At 41.8% G+C, this 15,252-nt stretch overlaps 1 protein-coding gene across 1 annotated transcript in view; it reads right to left on the reverse strand.

Moving 5' to 3' along the window:
• Positions 1-15,252, reverse strand: part of LOC136255281 (hemicentin-1-like) — a 122,892-nt gene that overhangs the window by 51,901 nt on the left and 55,739 nt on the right. The window lies entirely within an intron of this gene.

Consider the following 15,252-nt stretch of genomic DNA (forward strand, 5'->3'; position numbering starts at 1 on the left):
AGACACACGGTAGTGTGTCGTGTGGCCTAAGAATCCGGCGCGCCACCCATGAGTATATTAACAGGAAGAAAGAAAATGCAATTTTCACACCTATGTAGCTTAGTGATCCCTTATCCAATTGGAACCAAATTTGCTAGAGACGTACCGGCCAGCTAGGGGAGTCTACACACCAAATTTGAAGAAAATTGCTCCAGCCATTTCCGAGATACGAGCAAACAAAATTTCGTTTAATTTCTTCATTTTTTTCTTCTTTTACTTCATTTCGTACACTTCGTAAAATCCACCATAAAACACGAATGCGTGTTCGGATCGGGCTGACATTTGGCACACTTAAAGGGCTCATTAAGGCGGATCTGCGTACCAACGTTGGTAGGAATTCGATGAATATTCACGGAGTTATGACCAATTATTTGCGTAAAATAAGGTCGAAGGTCTGTCACGCCTACATGGTAAACTCCTTTGAGGAATCAGTTGAAAATTGATATGTAGATGGAGCAACCATCGTAGGAGTGCCTTTTTGTGGTTTGAAAGGAATCGGGATAAAGACCATGGAGATATGACACAAAACCCGACCTGTGTCAAAATTACGCGATCGATTTTTATGAATAAAAAAACTATTAGTTTTCGTGTCTACCAGACAAACCGCTTAGAGCAACGAGCTGAAAATCAGTATGTAGCTTGAATAATCATCATAGAAAGTCCTTGCAGTAGTACAGAAGAATCGGATTACAAACCACTGAGTTATGATTCAAAAGACAACTACGTGTAGCAAATGCGAGATAGAGATACTCTAATAGAACAGTCACCCTAATAAAGCATTCAGCTGCATTTATAATTTACTCAATTATATTACACTAGCTGTAGTACCTGCCCTATCGTGCAGGGCAGTATGTACAATGACATGGAAATTAAATGAAATTACAGTTGGTAATATACTATTATAGATACTTTATAAAAGACTAAGGAAACAATGTGGTGTAAGGATTGCATGAATGCAATAATTGTGGAGAAGTGCACTCTTATTGGAATATTTTGTGACTTAAGTTGCTCAAATTCTACCATCAACCAAACATACCATGAATTACTGTAATCTGCACTACAACGATTCTGTTATGACAAAATATAACGGCTTTATAAAATATAGCAGCATGGGCACAGAGTGGGGGCTAGCAAGAAATAATAATATATGAAAACAAAAAATTTTGAGTCATCCAGCCCAAGACAGTTCATGGAAAAAACCTGCCAGCCTTTTCTTTGTTTTGCTGCACAGGAAAAACCGAAAAATGCTCCACTCTGCTTTGTATGCATGTTTAGAAAGAGTTCAAATCATTGCTGCAAAGTCTATAAATAGCTCCCATTTTCACAACGTGCCCCACGTTGTGAAGAACAGTCTGCCACGGGACCGTGTCATTTCACTGTGTAGCTGCAGTCATCCCTCCTCCGAGCAAACCATCCAGGATATGCATAAAGACAAAAGAATAGAAAAGATAAATAGTTTCACACATACATAAATATACAAAGCAACCATCTGATACATTTTTTTACCATAATACCTTCCTTACCACCATCCACAGGTGCTGATCCATAATATCACAAAGCAGCAGTAGCAGCAGACAAACCTAACTAAAGTGCATGTGTTTGCCTATCTAAAAACCTCACCATAGACTACATTACGTGTTTTGCAATCCCCTCCAACTAAAAGTGTCAATCTATCTGCTGAACCTACCCTAGATAGTGCCACATAAAGCATGCCGTGTGTGAAGCTTTCGTCCGTCAAATCTAATCCTACAGCCTTAAAAGTTTGCCCCTGGCTTTTGTTAATGGTCATGGCAAAGCAAAGTGCAATTGGAAATTGAAGCTGTCTAAATTCAAAAGGCAAAACCGAGTTACTCGGAATGAGAGGAATGCGTGGTATTATAATATCGTGTCCTGCATATCTACCGTGAGAAATCTTGGCCTCTACTGTGTTAGCCGACAGTTTAATAACTACACACCTAGTGCCATTAGTAACCCTTGGAGGATCTAGAGAGCGTAGAATAATAATAGGAGCGCCTACTTTAAGTAAGAGAAGATGCTGAGGTAGTCCAGATACCTCTAAAGAGTTCAAGAATTCTGTTGGAAAGTGAACAGCCTGAGATTCATCAGGTATGGTGTCCAAGGACCTGTAGTCACAGCAGTCACCAGGTAACTGCTCCACCAGAGTCATGTTGATGGAATGAGTGGTCTTGTTAAGAGGAGCAAGAATGCAGCGTTCAGAAAGCCAAGCCAAGTCGCTAAAGTTAGAGAGCAAATCTGGATACACCCTGGAAACGAGTTCCTCCTTGCTATCCACAATGGTTCCCATGGTGTCAGGTAGCTGGACAACATCAGGTAGAGTGTCAATAGGAAACTTCCCATCTCCAATGGCCAATAGTTCTTCAGCGAATTGTCCAGCTGCCACATCCCCACACAGGTGCACTCTCATGTTAGTGTGTAGTTGTTTAACCACCACACTGTCCCACAGATGAGATCGCTTGAGGCAAGCATCAACAATGTTACCTCTAGTGCCACCTTGAATGACAGGTAGAATCTGCCTGAAGTCACCACACAGTAGTATGCACTTGCCTCCCATTGGATTATCATTCCCTGTCAGATCCCTCAGGGTACGGTCCAAAGCTTCAAAAGCACCTCTATTGGTCATGGGGGCTTCGTCGACTACTTTGGCTTTAGCCTCTATGATCACCCTACATAGTGCAGTTCCTTTCTTGATGTTGCACATGGGGATGTCCGATGCATGCAAGTCCAAAGGGATCTTAAAGGTGCTATGCAAGGTACGTCCTCCAGTCAAGAGAGTAGCAGCTATTCCGCTAGAAGCAGTAGCTAATGCTATGTCACCTACAGACCTAAGTTTAGCTAGAATAAGATTGATCAAGAAAGTTTTGCCAGTTCCACCAGGGGCATCCAAGAATAACATGCCTCCCTCGTCTCTATCTATCATGGAGCAAAAGGTGTCATAGACATCTTGCTGGTCAGCAGTAAGCAATGGAACATTACGATTTACGTATGCCTGTTGCTCTTCAGGATTATAGTCAATCTCCCTACGGTACACACGTGCAAACCTATTGCTATCCACTGCCTGAGGCTGGGGTAGCCCATACTCAGACAGTTCCCTACCTCCCATGGAAATAACTTTTTCCTGCAAGTCATTGAGAGCCACATTGAAGATGTCATCATTGAACTCCAAGTCATCATCCCTATGTTGAGTACGTTGCTGGTGCAAGAAGTCCTCTGCCATTGCTTCCTTGTGGTTCTCGTAAATCTCCAGAGAGTTGGATGGTTCACACCAATTAAGGATCACTGCAAACAGGGTGCGAAGACTTGCAGGTGAGTTGCTGACTGATGCCTCTTCCATAGCCAAGTGGTACTGATTATCATCCTCATCAAGAAGACCTAACCTCAATCATGCATCCCTAAAGGAACTACAGAGGTCACCTTCAACAGTTCTCAAGTCAGCAAAAGACTGGGGTCCCCTAACATGATGAAGCAGCAATCGAAGGTAGAAGCATTCTCCCTGACGTGGACTGATGGTGTAGACTCTGCCTATAACCTGAGCCTCCTCAACTCCAGGATGGTCAGCGACATCCTTTCCCTTTTTTCTCCTGTTCCAAGTCTTCCTGCTCCACGTGTAGTACTGAGGCACTTCTTCATACAACAGAGTCCTGGCGAAATCATCAGATTGACAGAGGACAAAGAACTCTGTCAACGTAGTCTTCGGAGGGTCACCAGAAGCCTGTTCTCTTGCAGTCTCCTCAGTGAAATACACTCGTTGGCCATTCTCCAAGTGAACAGCAAGCTGTTCAACAGGAGGGAACCTTTCATGTATGGGGAACTCCAGTATTCTCCAGGCAGCCTCGCTGCTGCTGATGTAGCGTGCATTCTGGAAGTCTGAGATCTCATTCACCTGATCAGACCTCAGAGCAAAGGTTGCCTGATCACAACCCTTGTGTACGTATTTCAGTACATACTTGATGGATTTGATGGACACGCAAAGCTCGACATTACAGTGACAGTTTAAAGAACGAAGCAGAAGTTTGTTGTAAGGCACAATCCACCTGTTGTCAATCTCTTGAGTAACGCGAGACCCCATTACCCTCATATTAATGGTAGTCACTTGTCCACCATCCTCAGGGCTCCTCCTCCTGTACAGTGGGTAACTGTCTGCACGTAGTTGGGTATCAGCCTTGAACTGCTTTGGGTAGCTCTTACTGCAGCGGCCATCTTCCATGCAGGGTGAGTCAGGGTTGATGCTCCCACAGGGCCCATGTACCATGTTGGAAATCACGATCTGATGCAGCTCTGGATCAACCATTGGATCAGGGATCTCAGCACAGATGACGTCATCAATCTTATCTGGAGTGATCTTGTGCTCTGGAATAAGCCATTGCAGCAAATGGCAATGTGACAAACCGCGCTTTTGCCATTCTGTTGAGTAGAGCCAAGCCCGTGGTTTCCCAAAAATCATCTCCTTTGTGAGCATCTCTAACAATTTCTTCACCTTAAGCCTAAACACACGGGCCACTAAGTCTGGACGGTCCAGAGGCTCTTGACCTGGTAGTAGATTGTTCCTAATCTCTGGCCAATTAGGATTGGTGGTCATGGTGATAAAGAGGTCGGGGTGGCCATACTTCCTAACGTAGGTCATTGCATCCTGCTGACGCTCATGCATGTAGCGTGGTCCACCAGTAAATGACGACGGCAGGATCACCCTACGACCAACATTCCTGGGGTCACCATCCCCATCTACCATTGCATCCCGCAAATCCTGGTAGCAATCAGCACGTAATGCCTTTTGCTCACGCCTGAGAAACTGTAAGCGCTCAGTTCCAATCTTACAGTAGGCATCAACCAGGAATTGCTGGAAAAGCCTTTTAGCCTTAAGCAATACAGGCACTTGCTGCCTGACCATGATGTGGTAGCGGTAATACACCATGGCTGTCAATTTCCTACCATTAGCCAATTTCAGGTTGATGTGCCATCCATCGGTGCCATAAGAAAAGAGTAAAGGATACTGTAAAGGATCATACCCCCTATGAAGTTCAGAAATGCGCTGCAAAGACCCATCCCTATAGTGCAAAACTATGTCCCTATTACTTACATTATCATTAGGCAATAGCACTCCTACCTCGTCACACATCGGGCTATTGTACCTCCTAGCATGCTCTCCTACAGGCCGTTTGTTCTCATTAATCACTACCCTAATATTTGCTGGCTCATCATGCTGCTCAAATATTTCTTTAGCTACCTTAATAAGTTGAACATAGTGATTATCGTCATGCAAAAGCTCAGTAATACCCCTAACTATGTCAAGCCTTAACCCATCAACTATCCCACATCTTGTAGCTACTTCAGTTTGCTGGTTGTCGATAAAATAAATTTGGGAAAATTTAGGAGACTCACCTGTTGATGGAACTAAACTACCTATACGATGATAGATTTGACCCTGTACTCTAAAAGAAGGATTGAAGCCAGCCATAGTTATCTCGTTACAGCCAAAGCTTGTCATTTGAAATGCACTATTATACTTACGTATGCTAGCTAGAAAATGTTTACCTGCTATGTTTGTACCTTCATACAGGTGTCTCAAGAATGACTGGGGCTGTGGAAATGCCTCTAACTGGACATTACCCTTCAAGCAACAAAGGGATTTGGTCTCCTGGGGAAATTTTAATGCGCCGCAGTGTGTGCATTCTACACTAAGTGTACCTACATCTGTAGTGTTGAAGAAGTTGTGTGGCTGATAGTTAAGCCCCCTAAAGCTTGGGTGTGTGCTTGCACGTACCTGTTGTCTGCGTGCTGTGTTAGCCTGCTGCTCCAGAGCTCTGTAGAGTGGATCAGCTCGAGCTTGTTGATGGGAAGCTGTATCTTGTTGTTGCTTCTCCCTCCTTGTTACTGGGTCTTCATGCGCAAGTCGACGGGCAGCTGTTTCACGCTGCTGTTCTTCTTCTCTGGTGGCCGGGTCCGCACACGCAGGTCGACGGGCAGCTGTATCACGCTGCTGTTCTTCTCTGGTGGCCGGGTCCGCACTCGCAAGTCGACGGGCAGCTGCATCGTGGATCCGTTCCTGTGATCTTCTTTCTTCGTCCTGGCGGGCCACACGATGGGCTTCTGAGTCACGTTGTCATCGTCTCTGTTGTGAGTCCAGTTCACACCTAGCACTGGATGAGGTGGTAGCTCCAGTTGAAGCCTCCTGGCAGCGCAGTATTTGTCGTTCTGCTTCTTCCCGTCTCTTCTCTGGATCCAATCTTTGGTTCTGCTTGCGTCTCTTTGCTTGAAACACACAAAAAGTAGACGATCGTTTTCGCCTAGGCGGCATGCTCGGGCATGCTTACACAGCACATCAAATGAATTTGAATTAGAAATATCACGTGTGTACAGTTGGCAAAAACACATGCAGTACAGTGCGAAAAAAGGTGTACTGAAAAGGTGCCCAAAACGAAAAAAAAAATTAACACCAGCTGGACTCGAACCCACAACCTCGCGCACGTAAGACAGGCACCTAAACCATTAACCTATCTACTTCACCGCATTGTTACAGCAATATTTTTGTCTTATAAAGACTTGTACAAATGGACTGAGATAGGTGTTTACTTGCGGTTTGCATGCGGTTTATAGAAAGAATTCAAGCGAATTTTAGTCTACACACCTGCCTTCAACGGCCCCTAGACGACTAACGATAGTTCGCACGAACTTTTTGAAAGCGTCATTGTTGAGCTCAATAATCAGCGCTTCCGTGATGCCAAAGACGCTTCCAAACGCGCAGCGGTTCGAGAGTACAATGCGTGACATCAAATGGAATGCAGACAGACAGACAGACGGCTTTTCACTCTTATAATATAGATTGTAAGTTATTCTGTAGGGAATTCAGCTACAAACAAGTCACCCTGTAGTCAGATCAGTCAGAAAAAGGTACCTAATAGAGAGTTCAGCTATAAAGAAACCATCATGTAGAGAGTTCAGCTCAAACAAATCACCCTGTAGAGAATTCAGCTACAAACAAATTGCCCTGTAGAGAGATCAGCTAAAAGAAATCAGCTAAAAGAAGTTACCTTGTAGAGAGTTCAGTTGCAAAGAAATAATTATGCAAAGAGTTCAGCTGCAAACAAATCACCCAGTAGAAAGTTCCGCTATGAACAGATCACACTGTAGAGAGTTCAGTTAGAAACAAGTCATCTGGTAGAGAGATCAGCTAGAAGAAGTCACCTTGTAGAGAGTTCAGCTACAAAGAAACCACCATGTAAGAGAGTTCAGCTGCAAACAAATCACCTGTAGAGAGTTCAGCTAGGAACAAGTCACCCTGTACAGAGATCAGCTAGAAACAAGTCACCCTGTAGAGAATTCAGCTACAAATAAATCACCCTGTAGAAAGATCAGCTAGAAGAAGTTACCTTGTAGAGAGTTCAGCTACAAAAAAATCACCCTGTAGAGAGTTCAGTTAGAAACAAGTCACCCTGTAGAGAGTTCAGCTAGAAGAAGTTACAGTGTAGATAGTTCAGCTACAAAGAAGCCACCATGTAGAGAGTTCAGCTGCAAACAAATCGCCCTGTAGAGAATTCAGCTACAAACAAACCACCCTGTAGAGAATTCAGCTACAAACAAGTCATCCGGTAGGGAGATCAGCTAGAAGGATCACCTTGTAGAGAGGTCAGCTACAAAGAAATCACCCTGCTTCTTCTTTTCTTCTTCCTGTGGTAAAGAAAAAAATGATAGGTTAAAAAGCCCTAAAGCCGGCCATAGGCCGGCTTTGGGGTATACAAATACAAAAAGAAGTGAAATCTAATCCAAAACAGCCAAGCTGTAAAAAACAGTGTGGCCCTAAGAAAGGCTATGGTGAAAAAAGATGTGAAATCCAAGGTGGCGGCCAAGAAATGGCTGTGATGGTAGGTTAATGGTAAAAATTTTAATAACAACAATTCAGGTGAATTTTGTGCCAAGACCAAGTGGCACAAATAATATTGAAGAAGAAATATTGAAGAAGAATGGCTATATGCAAGAATGGGTTTAGACAATTGTAAATATGATATGTACATACTACACAAATGCATCATGAAAAGTGAAAGCAATTAAAACCTTGCTAATTAAAGGACTTGGCACCTGTTTTGCTTGCAGGCATTCATTCCATTTCACTTGGGATGAATATTCATGAATAGAATGGGTGCCATACCCTTTCATTAGAAAGTCTTTATAATTACTTGCACTCTTGTGAGATGACGTTGCAATTGGGCAGTATGTACCGTATGTCACTTCACATTATTAACCTCATGGCTAACTCCTAATTCTGAATGTATTTTGAAGGGATGCTCATGAGCTATCAACTTGTTTGTAGCACATAATTAGCAGTGAAAGAAGGTAGTTAAGTGACTAGCATGTCAAACCTGAGACAAAACAAACCTTTTATGTCTTAGACTGTGGAACACTTTATGCTTTACATAGGAAATGGATGTTCTTTTTATACAGATATAACTGGAAATGAAATACCTTACCATATTTCCTCGTATAAAAACCGTATTTGATCAAATGTCTGTCTTGATTATAAGCCAGGGAGTTTCCAGCATCTTTAGAAAATAAATTCCTAGCCTCAAGTAGAGGTCCGGACTATTACTTGAGTCTACTGTTAATGGTGTTAATTATTTTCCCTGCTGCTGCTGCTTCTTTATGCATGAATTTAGAGCCTTCTGAGGGATGAAGGTAGTATGAGTAATCATGTGAGTAGTCTGGGCGAGTCCAGATATGTATGATACAACTAATTAAAAATCATTTTAAGTCTCGACTACACTTGTTTATATAGTCAATATACTGTATCACTGTTTTCTATGCAAACCATTACAGTAATCCACCACCAGAATTCAATTCAATTAAATGCTGGGCGTCAGTCAGACCAATCCAAATAAACTCTAGATCTCAAATAAGCCCTATCTAATCAAAAACAGCCAAGCTGTAAAAAAAGGAGTGCGGCCCTTGAAAAGGCTATGGTGAAAAAAGATGTGAAATCCAAGGTGGCGGCCAAGAAATGGCTGTGATGGTAGGTTAATGGTAAAAATTTTAATAACAACACTTTAGGTGAATTTGGTGCCGCTTGGTCAATTGGCACAGAATTCACCTGAATTGTCGTTATTAAAATTTTTACCATTAACCTACCATCACAGCCATTTCTTGGCCACCACCTTGGATTTCACATCTTTTTTCACCATAGCCTTTTCAAGGGCCGCATTCCTTTTTTTACAGTTTGGCTGTTTTTGATTAGATTTCACTTCTTTTTGTATTTGTATACCCCAAAGCCGGCCTATGGCCAGCTTTGGGGCTTTTTAACCTATATATTTTTCTTTACCACAGGAAAAAGAAAAAGATGAAGCAGATTTTATAAATACTTTAACTCATTCTGATTTTATCAGTAAATGTACAAATTATATATATAATGCATATATCAAGAGTTCATAATATAAAAAGAGAGCATATATTTATTACATGTCAATTAATCCCCACAGGATAATTTGCAGCTGACCTCTCTACTTGAAATGTAGCTGAACTCTCTACAGGGTGATCTGCTTTTACGTAGATGAACTCTTTACAGGATTCCCTCTACAGGGTGACTTGACTCTAGCTGAACTCTCTGCAGGGTTATCTGTTTGTAGTTGAATTCTCTACAGGGTGATTTGTTTGCAGCTGAACTCTCTACAAGGTAACTTCTTCTAGCTGATCTGTCTACAGGGTGACTTGTTTCTAGCTGGTCTCTCTACAGGGTGATTTGTTTGTAGCTGAATTCTCTACAGGGTGATGTGTTTGCAGCTGAACTCTCTACATGGTGGTTGCTTTGTAGCTGAACTCTCTAAAAGGTGACTTCTTCTAGCTGAACTCTCTACAGCGTGATCTTTTCATAGCTGAACTCTCTACAGGATGATTGGTTTGCAGCTGAACTCTCTACATGATGATTTCTTTGTAGCTGAACTCTGTACAGGGTGATTTGTTTGTAGCTGAAATCCCTACAAGGTAACTTCTTCTAGCTGATCTTTCTACAGGGTTATTTGTTTGTAGCTGAATTCTCTACAGGGTGCTTGTTTGCAGCTGAATTCTCTACATGGTGGTTTCTTTATAGCTGAACTCTCTACAAGGTGATTTCTTCTAGCTGATCTCTCTACAGGGTGATTTGTTTGTAGCTGAACTCTCTACAGGTGATTTGTTTGTAGCTGAACTCTCTACAAGGTGATACTTCTAGGTGATCTCTCTACAGGATGACTTGGTTCTAACTGAACTCTCAACAGGGTGATCTGTTCATAGCTGAACTTTCAACTGGGTGATTTGTTTGCAGCTGAACTCTGTACATGGTGGTTTCTTTGTAGTTGAACTCTCTACAAGGTAATTTCTTCTAGCTGAACTCTCTACAGGGTGACTTGTTTCTAGCTGATCTCTCTACAGGGTGATCTGTTCATAGCTGAACTTTCTACAGGGTGATTTGTTTGCAGCTGAACTCTCTACATGGTAGTTTCTTTGTAGCTGAACTCTCTACAATGTGACTTCTTCTAGCTGAACTCTCTACAAGGTGACTTGTTTCTAGCTGATCTCTCTACAGGGTGACTTGTTTCTAGCTGAACTCTCTACAGGTGATTTGTTTGTAGCTGAATACTCTACATGGTGGTTTCGTTGTAGCCGAACTCTCTACAAGGTAACTTCTTCTAGCTGATCTTTTTACAGGGCATATTTGTGAGTTCTCTACAGGGTGATTTGTTTGCAGCTGAACTCTCTACATGGGAGTTTCATTGTAGCTGAACTCTCTACAATGTGACTTCTTCTAGCTGAACTCTATACAGGGTGACTTGTTTCTAGCTGATCTCTCTACAGGGTGACTTGTTTCTAGCTGAACTCTCTACAGGTGATTTGTTTACAGCTGAACTCTCTGCATGGTGGTTTCTTTGTAGCTGAACTCTCTACAAGGTAACTTCTTCTAGCTGATCTTTCTACAGGGTGATTTGTTTGTAGCTGAATTCTCTACAGGGTGATTTATTTGCAGCTGAACTCTCTACAAGGTGACTTCTAGATGAACTCTCTACAGAGTGATAGATTTTTTTGCAGCTGAACTCTCAACAGGGTAATCTGTTCATAGCTGAACTTTCTACTGGGTGATTTGTTTGCAGCTTAACTCTCTACATGGTGATTTCTTTGTAGCTGAACTCTCTACAAGGTAACTTCTTCTAGCTGATCTTTTTACAGGGCATGTTTGTTTGTAGCTTAGTTCTCTACAGGGTGATTTGTTTGCAGCTGAACTCTCTACATGATGGTTTCTTTGTAGCTGAACTCTCTACAAGGTGACTTCTTCTAGCTGATACAGGGTGACTTGTTTCTAGATGAACTCTCTACAGGGTGACTTGCATGTAGCTGAATTGTCTATCAGATTAACTGTTTGTAGCTGAATTCTGTACAGAATATCCTGCAATGTACTATAATTATGTAATGGAGTAAGTTATAAACGTAGCTGAATGCTCTATTAGGGTGACTGTTCTATTAGAGTATCTCGATCTCGCATTTGCTACACGTAGTTGCCTTTCGAATCATAACTCAGTGGTTTGTAATCCGATTCTTCTGTACTACTGCAAGGACTTTCTATGATGATTATTCCAGCTACACACTGATTTTCAGCTCATTGCTCTAAGCGGTTTGCCTGGTAGATGTGAAAACTAATAGTTTTTTTATTTATAAAAACCGATCGCGTAATTTTGACACAGGTTGGGTTTTGTGTCATATCTCCATGGTCTTTATCTCAATTCCTTTCAAACCACAAAAAGGCACTCCTACGATGGTTACTCCATCTACTTATAAATTTTCAACTCATTCCTCCAAGGGGTTTACCCTGTAGGCGTGACAGTCCTTCGACCTTATTTTACGCACATAATCGGTCATAACTCCGTGTATGTTCATCGGATTCCTACCAAAGTTGGTACTGAGATCCGCCTTAATGAGCCCTTCAAGTGTGCCAAATGTCAGCCCTATCCGAGTACGCATTCGTGTTTTATGTAAATATTTTAATAACAACAATTCAGGTGAATTTGGTGTCGCTTGGTCTTGGCACAAAATTCATCTGAATTGTCATTATTAAAATTTTTACGATTAACCTACCATCACAGCCATTTCTTGGCCGCCACCTTGGATTTCACATCTTTTTTCACCATAGCCTGTCTGAGGGCCGCACTTTTTTTACAGCTTGGCTGTATTGGATTAGATTTCACTTCTTTTTGTATTTGTAGTTAGGGCTTTTTTTAACCTATCATTTTTTCTTTACCACAGGAAGAAGAAAAGATGAAGCAGGGTGATTTCTTTGTAGCTGACCTCTCTACAAGGTTATCCTTCTAGCTGATCTCTCTACCGGATGACTTGTTTCTAGCTGATCTCTCTACAGGGTGACTTGTTTGTAGCTGAACTCTCTACAGGGTGGTTTCTTTGTAGCTGAACTATCTACAATGTAACTTCTTCTAGCTGAACTCTCTACAGGGTGAATTGTTTCTAGCTGATCTCTCTACAGGGTGACTTGTTTCTAGCTGAACTCTCTACAGGGTGATTTGTTTGTAGCTGAACTCTCTACAAGGTAACTTCTTCTAGCTGAACTATCTACAATGTAACTTCTTCTAGCTGAACTCTCTACAGGGTGAATTGTTTCTAGCTGATCTCTCTACAGGGTGACTTGTTTCTAGCTGAACTCTCTACAGGGTGATTTGTTTGTAGCTGAACTCTCTACAAGGTAACTTCTTCCAGCTGATCTTTCTACAAGGTGATTTGTTTGTAGCTGAATTCTCTACAGGAGGGTGACTTGTTTCTAGCTGATCTCTGTACAGGGTGACTTGTTCCTAGCTGATCTTTCTACAGGATGATTTGTTTGTAGCTGTATTCTCTACAGGGTGACTTGTTTCTAGCTGAACTCTCTACAAGGTAACTTCTTCTAGCTGATCTTTCTACAAGGTGATTAGTTTGTAGCTGAATTCTCTACAGGGTGACTTGTTTCTAGCTGATCTCTGTACAGGGTGACTTGTTCCTAGCTGATCTTTCTACAGGATGATTTGTTTGTAGCTGAATTCTCTACAGGGTGACTTGTTTCTAGCTGATCTCTGTACAGGGTGACTTGTTCCTAGCTGAACTCTGTACAGGTTATTTGTTTGCAGCTGAACTCTCTTACATGGTTGTGTCTTTGTAGCTGAACTCTCTACAAGGTGACTTCTTCTAGTTGATCTCTCTACAAGATGACTTGTTTCTAACTGAACTCTCTACAGTGTGATCTGTTCATAGCGGAACTTTCTACTGGGTGATTTGTTTGCAGCTGAACTCCTTGCATGATTGTTTCTTTTTAACTGAACTCTCTACAAGGTAACTTCTTCTAGCTGGTCTCTCTACAGGGCAATTTGTTTGAGCTGAACTCTCTACATGATGGTTTCTTTGTAGCTGAACTCTCTATTAGGTACCTTCTTCTGGCTGATCTGACTACAGGGTGACTTGTTTGTAGCTGAATTCCCTACAGAATAACTTGCAATGTAATATAATTGAGTAAATTATAAATGCAGCTGAATGCTTTATTAGGGTGACTGTTCTATTAGAGTATCTCGATCTCGCATTTGCTACAAGTAGTCGCCTTTCGAATCATAACTCAATGGTTTGTAATCCGATTCTTCTGTACTACTGCAAGGACTTTCTATGATGATTATTCCAGCTACACACTGCTTTTCAGCTCATTGCTCTAAGAGGTTTGCCTGATAGACACGAAAACTAATAGTATTTTTATTCATAAAAATCGATCGCGTAATTTTGACACAGGTCGGGTTTTGTGTCGTATCTCCGTGGTCTTTATCCCGATTCCTTTGAAATCACAAAAAGGCACTCCTACGATGGTTGCTCCATCTACATAGCAATTTTCAATTGATTCCTCAAAGGAGTTTACCCTGTAGGCGTGACAGACCTTCGACCTTATTTTACGCAATTAATCGGTCATAACTCCGTGAATGCTCATCGGATTCCTACCAAAGTTGGTACAGAGATCCGCCTTAATGAGCCCTTTAAGTGTGCCAAATTTCAGCCCGATTCGAGCACGCATTCGTGTTTTATGGCGGATTTTGCGAAGTGTGCGAAACGAAGAAGAAGAAAAAAACGAAGAAATTAAAACGAAATGTTGTTCGCTCTTATCTCGGAAATGGCTGGAGCGATTTTCTTCATATTTGGTGTGTAGACTCCCCTTGCTGGCCGGCAGCTCTCTAGCAAATTTGGTTCCAATCGGATAAGGGATCACAGAGCTACATAGGTGTGAAAATTGCGTTTTCTTTCTTCCTGTTAATATACTCACGAGTGGCACGCCGGCTTCTTGGGCCCTACCGTGTGTCTTGATTCATTTACAAGCTGGGTCGAAAATGCTTGGAAGTAAATAAAAGCCTGAGCTCTTATGCAAGGAAATATGGTACATACATTGCATGGTAAGACTCTTATTAGTTACTACATACGGTTTGCAAAATCTAGCCTGTAATGGATGATTGGGTAGTGGCCAACACTTTCTCTCCAACCTTAGAAATTCCTTGGTGTGTCTTCTTATCATACCAAGCTTTATTCAACCATAGGTTTGCCTTCGTATTCTTTCTGGGCCAATTTACAGGCATTGGTAAGTCTATGATGCAGGCCTGATACCTGGTCAACAAGTTAGTGGGATGTTCAGTGGCCAAGTAATTATTCTTAAGTAGCTTTAAATACCCTCTCAAAGTATGGTCAAACACAAGCAAACCCAAAGGAATCTTGAACAGCCTTTGTTACTGCAAAAAAGAGCATATGAATACCCTTATCCCACTTGGTCTGATACTCAAAACTGTAGACTCATCATGCATGTTCTTTAATGTCTGGTGAAATCGTGCCTTGGCTCTCCGGATGATATGCAGAAGACTTCAATTGCTGGATACCTGACTTGTGCAAAAAAATTGATCCCTGATCAGATTGTACAGACACCAGCAATCCCAAAAATGTAAAAGCTTATAACTCTGAATGTGTACCAACATTGTCAAACATGAGGGAAAGCAGTTTAAAAACTTGCTAATTAAATGATGTGGCACCCATTTCATTCCTGAGTGTTCATCCATTTCGTTTGGGATGAATATTTGTGAATGAAACGGGTGTCACATCCTTTAATTATTGAGTTGTTAATCACTCGCACTTGTGCAAGATGACATTGCATTTGAGCAGTACAGTACCATGCATATGGCA

The sequence above is a fragment of the Dysidea avara genome, chromosome 5 (assembly GCF_963678975.1).
Source record: "Dysidea avara chromosome 5, odDysAvar1.4, whole genome shotgun sequence".
NCBI classification, from domain to species: Eukaryota; Metazoa; Porifera; class Demospongiae; order Dictyoceratida; family Dysideidae; genus Dysidea; species Dysidea avara.